At 36.9% G+C, this 6,127-nt stretch overlaps 1 pseudogene; it reads right to left on the bottom strand.

Moving 5' to 3' along the window:
- Positions 1-3,214: 3,214 nt before the first annotated feature.
- Positions 3,215-4,151, bottom strand: LOC131415965 (olfactory receptor 6C2-like; annotated as a pseudogene).
- Positions 4,152-6,127: the final 1,976 nt, after the last annotated feature.

The raw sequence follows: 6,127 nt of genomic DNA, 5'->3' as shown, positions 1-6,127 counted from the left end.
CTCAGGGCTGAGCTTCCTCATTAAAAAAAAAAAAAAAACATTCAGGAAACTGTACTCCAACACTATCTCAGTTATCTCATGGGATAAAAATATCCATGATGGAAAAAAAAGGTATATGTTATTCAAAAGAGAAGTCAGTGAAAGGGAAGAAGTGAAAAGATAGGGTTAGAAGTGATCATTTGGATAAATTGGATAAAAGTTGTTTAGAGAGCTTTTGAAGAATAATACGAAAAAAAGATCAATTATTAGGATATCACTAAACAACAGTGAAATATTAATTCTAGACTGTGAGAAAGACCCTTTAGCCCCACATGTACATCTTAAAATGCTCATTTACATTTGTTCGATTTGTCTTAGCCTGTAAGAATTCAAATATAATGAGGATTGTGGTTTAGAACGGCAAATTTTTGTATAGGAGGCTACATTTACTCCCTCAGTTAAGCTTACAGAATCTGAAAGATATCGGCCAAGGGATTAACATCCACTTACACAAACCCTGATGGGTATCTTGAATATATTTCTTCTGATAAAGTTACATACTTTACTGCTACCAATGTACATAAAGGGTCAAGAAAAACAAAATATTAAATAAACGTATTATATTCTATAATACCCTCATTGCAGTGGACTCATTGAAAATTGGAAGGGGCAATTTAAACACTGATTATTCAAAAGAAGTGGTTGATGAACATTGAAGGGCTAGAATTTTATTTAAATAATTGCCTTCTCACAAAATATGAGAGGAAGTAATATAGGCCCTTCACTGGAAATGTTTATAGGACCAAGAGATGTGAAAGAGGCGTGGGTGATATTGTAACTTTACAACTTTGTACATATTGTTTTTAATATTATTTCCCTCATATGGTTGTGCTGCATCAGATTTGAATTTATGGTTATCTGAGGAGGAGGATGCCGATAGTCAAGACACAATATCCATACTATTAAATTTAACAACATGTACTTCTAATGATACTTTATGATGGGTCATAATTTCACCCATGTAGCCAAATTAGAGCTAACTGTGAATATGGCCCCCTTACTAAGTGGCAAGGATAGTTCTGTGATACTTTACCTGTCAAATCTGGTGACAACTGCCTGGGCCTGGGGCAGAGGAGAACATTACCAAGCTTGCTGTGACTGCCTGTCCTTTCAGTGAAGACTGCAGCTGAGACTGAAAACTAAGCTCATTCATCATCAACGTCAAGCTTACAAAGTCATTTAAACGCAGGATCTGGCTGGTAGATGAGGAAAGGGAAGGTGGATCACATACGGATATTTTTATAGGCCGGGTCGAGGGCAGCGCGCAGGGGGCTTAGACTACACAGCCCTTTACCACCAGACAGTGGCGGCAGGTGGAAATTGCAACCAGAGACTTCCAGGATGAGGAAAATCAAAACCAACACAGGAACCACAATGCAAAAATATATGAAATCACCAGACCAGAAACAAAATGACAAGCACCCAGAAATCAACCCCGAAGACACAGAAATCCATAATCTAAATGACAGAGATTTCAAAATAGCTATCATAAAAACACTCAACGAAATACGAGACAACACAGACAAACAATTCAATGAGATTAGGAGTTTCTTCACAAAAGAGATTGAAATCATAAAGAAAAACCAATCAGTGCTGATGGAGATGAAGAACATGATGGAGGAGATAAAGGAGAATCTGGAATCTTTAAAGAACAGAGCTGACAATATGGAGGAAAGAATTAGTACTTTAGAGGATAGGAATACAGATATACTCCAGATGGAAGAAGAGAGAGAACTAAGACTAAAAAGAAATGAAGAAAGACTCCAAGAAATATCTGACTCTATTAGAAAATGTAACATAAGAATTATAGGTATTCCTGAGGGAGAGGAGAGGGAAAGAGGAACAGAGAGCCTATTCAAGGAAATAATAGCTGAAAATTTCCCAAATCTGGGGAAGGAGCAGGAAATACCAGTAAGCGAAGCCAACAGGACACCTATATATATTAACAGACAAAGGCCTTCACCAGGACACCTAGTGGTAAGGCTAGCCAGGGTCAACGACAAAGAAACAATATTAAGGGCAGCTAGACAAAAACAAAAAATAACGTACAAAGGAACTCCTATCAGGCTCTCAGCGGATTTCTCAACAGAAACTTTTCAGGCTAGAAGAGACTGGAATGATATATTCAAAATACTAAAAGACAAAAACTTTCAGCCAAGAATACTCTATCCAGCAAAAATATCCTTCAAATATGATGGAGAAATAGTAACACTCCCAGATAAACAAAAGCTAAGGGAGTTCATGGCCACGAGACCCCCATTACAAGAAATATTCAAGAAGGCCCTCAGGCCTGAAAAAAAGAAGAGAAAGGGAACACAAAGCTTGGAGGAAGGAGAAAAGTAGGTAGACAAAATCAGAGAAATAGTAGATCTTTACCGGAATAGGTTAGCAACCACTTAAATACTAAACTCAAAGATCAAAGGAAGAAATTCACCAAAAATAAATTTAACCTCATCACTGTAAACACACAGCCACAACACAAGATAGAATAAGGTATAACAAGAGCAACTTAGAAGGGGAAGAGGAAAGTGACTGAATTGACTTAGTATAAGGAAATAGGAGGCTATCAGATAATGGACTATCTCATACACAAGATTTTTTGCCCAAACCTCAAAGTAACCACTAAACAAATAATCAAAGCAAAACCACATATGATAAACAAAGAGAAAACTAGAAGAATCATAAGACAGAACAACCAAACTGAATTGGCAGTCCAAAACAAATGGGACAAGGAAATCATATGGTATTTGGAGAGGATGTGAAGAGAAGGGAACTCTCATACACTGCTGGTGGGAGTGCAAACTGGTGCAGCCACTATGGAAAACAGTATGGAGATTCCTCAAAAAAGCAAGGAGAGAACTACCATATGATCCAGCTATTCCACTGTTGGGTATTTATCCAAAGAACTTGAAAACACCAATTTGCAAAGGTACATGCACCCCTGTGTTCATTGCAGCGTTATTCACAATAGCCAAGACTTGGAAGCAACCTAAGTGCCCATCAAGGGACGAATGGATAAAGAAGATGTGGTATATATACACAATGGAATACTACTCAGCCATAAGAAAGGATGAAATCCAGCCATTTGTGACAACATGGATGGACATTGAGGGTATAATGCAAAGTGAAATAAGTCAGAGGGAGAAGGTCAAATACCATATGACTCCGTTTTCTTTTACATCTTTAAGAGGAATACAATTTTCTTAATTGAGTCAGGAAAAGCTTGCTTCACTTGCTTGTTTCTCAGTGTGTAAATAAAGGGATTCAACACTGGTGAAATAGAAGTAATAAGGAGTGAAGTCCATTTATTAATAGCTACCTCATCCTTGGCTGAAATTTTGACATAAATGAAGATGCAGGTACTGTAAGTAACAGAGACAACAATCATGTGGGAAGAACAAGTGGAAAAGGCCTTTTTCCTTTGCTGGGCAGAGGGAAACCTTAGAATAGTCCTGATGATAAAAATGTAGGAAAGAACCAGACACATGAGAGTGATGATAAAGGTCAACACAGTACACACTGTAACCATCTGTTCCATCAACCATGTGTGCGAGCAAGTGATCTTCAGGATAGGAGATGCATCACAGCAAAAATGATCAGTTCGAATAGCAGAATTCCAGGCCCAAATCCAGACTAACTGGTGGGAGAATGATGATCAGTGCTGCTACCCAACAGAAGAGGATGAAGTTCTTGCAGACTCTGCTGTTCATGATGGTCGTGTAATGCAGTGGTTTGCAGATAGCCACACAGCGATCATAGGACATGGTGGCCAGGAGAAAACATGCTGTTACCACAAAGAGGTCTGTAAACACCAGTTGACTGGCACAGGCATTATAGATAATGGACTCGTCCCCGGACGATGTTATACTATTCAAGAATCTGGGAACACAAGCAGCTGTGAATGAAATTTCTAAGAAGGATAAATTTTGAAGGAAAATATACATAGGTGTTTTAAGGTGAGAATCCATCAGAGTAAGAGTGATAATGGTTAGGTTTCCAGATACACTTAACGTGTAGGAAAGAAATAGAAAGATAAAAGGCAAAGTTTTCAGTTAAATGTCATCTGTCAGTGCAAGCAAGATGAAGGTTTTTAGTGGGATTTGTTTTTTCATTCTTGACTATTGTCTGTTGCTCAATCTGCTTGAAACAATAAGGAAGATTTATATGAGGAACTCCAGAGTCCCAGCCATCTTCTAACCTCAAGAGAAGTGAATCTGAGAGAGAGTTCTGTACAATTGGTTAGTGGAGAAGCAAGCACATAATACATGACAATGTTTGATCACCTCTTTGTGTCACACAAACTAATGATTCTTATTCAAATCACATTTCATACCGCCGCTTCTAATAAATCGAATTTAGCCGTAATTGGTGTCGGTTCAACGTATTATCTGATAAATATATTGGTTAAAATGTCCTCTTTTAATTAGTTGCTTTTGGATCAACTATTCTGCTTTTCCCCAACTTCCTATCTCCAAAGATGTTCTAGCAAAGAAGTCCCTAAAAAGATCTAACCATGGTCTTTAAGAAAATCGTGGCGTTAAAGTTTACATGTGTATTATTTATTAAACTCGCAATGAATACCTGTCACATATGCAACATGGTGAACACTTATTACTATTTACTATCCTGAGCATTCTTATTTTGTTACCTTACTAATTCCTATCGAAAGTCCTCTAGCTGTGCATATTTCAAGATTTTTATTGTGACACTCTCTGTTATGCTTACTTCCCTGTTGATCCTAAGTCTTACATAAGGGTTTTCTTTATTGTTCCTTTTTCTTTACTCACATTTTCAGCTTATCACCAGGTCTTCCATTTCTATTTTTTTCTTAATTTGTTCCTTTTACTCTCACTCACTCACAACAGTAATTTTACTCTGAGTATCTTTATCTCACCGCTGAAATATTACAAAAGCATGTTAACATATGCTTAGCTTACATCTTTACGTCTGTCATTCAATATTTTAAAATCAATGCAATCAGAATCATTTTTCTAAAGCCAAGATATGATTAATTCTCCCCTATGTGCTGTGAAAAAATGTTTTTGAACTGTATTAACTGACATTTATTCCATACTAGGTATTTCCTTGAAACTCTTGATCCATATCTCAGTTACATGGAAGTTAATTCATTTTGGCTTTAGGTAAGAATTGTGATCCAGCTATTCTACTTCTGGGTATTTATCCAAAGAACCCAAAAACACTAATTTGAAAAGATATATGCACCCCTATGTCTATTGCAGCATTATTCACAATAGCCGAGACTTGGAAACAACCTAAGTGCCCATCGAAGGTTGAATGGATAAAGAAGAGGTCATATATATATACAGCAGAGTGTGTGTGTGTATATATATATATATACACACACACACACACACACACACACACACGCACACATAATGGAATACTACTCAGCCATAATAAAGATGAAATATTTCTATTTGCGACAAATTGGATGGACCTTGAGGGTATTATGCTAAGTGAAATAAGTCAGATGGAGAAAGCCAAATACTGTATGATTTCACTCATATGTGGAAGATAAAATAACAGCAACAATAAACAAACAGATAGATGCAGACACTAGATTGGTGGTTATCAGAGGGGAAAGAGGGTAGGGAGAGAGTGAAAGGGGTAAAGGGGCACATTTGTAAGGGGCACATTTGTACAGTGACAGACCGCAACTAGATTGTTGGTAGTGAATATGATGTAGACTATACAGAATCGCATCATGATGACGTACACCTGAAATTTATATGATGTGGTAAACCAATGTTATCTCAGTAAAAAAAAAAAAAAAGATAGAGTTGGAATAAAATGAATGTTAATGTCTCTTTCAAAAAAAAGAATTTTGAACGGGAGAAGAAGGAATGCATACATGGATTCTGAGTTTCAAATGCATCAGGCATTTAGATTAATGGAATATTTTCAGGTAATAAATATATTATTCAGAGTAATGAGTAAGGACAAGGCTTCTAATCCTCAGAGAATTTATTAAATTTCTTTAGCAGGAGATAAGAGATGGGGGATAGTTTAGAGAACTTGGTGGTTCTAAATGAGATCTCTATGTTTGGGGACCTCTGCTATCTTCCAC

This window comes from Diceros bicornis, chromosome 17 (assembly GCF_020826845.1).
Source record: "Diceros bicornis minor isolate mBicDic1 chromosome 17, mDicBic1.mat.cur, whole genome shotgun sequence".
NCBI classification, from domain to species: Eukaryota; Metazoa; Chordata; class Mammalia; order Perissodactyla; family Rhinocerotidae; genus Diceros; species Diceros bicornis.
The sequence above is the reverse complement of the archived record's forward strand: the minus strand, read 5'-3'. Positions and strand labels throughout refer to the sequence as shown.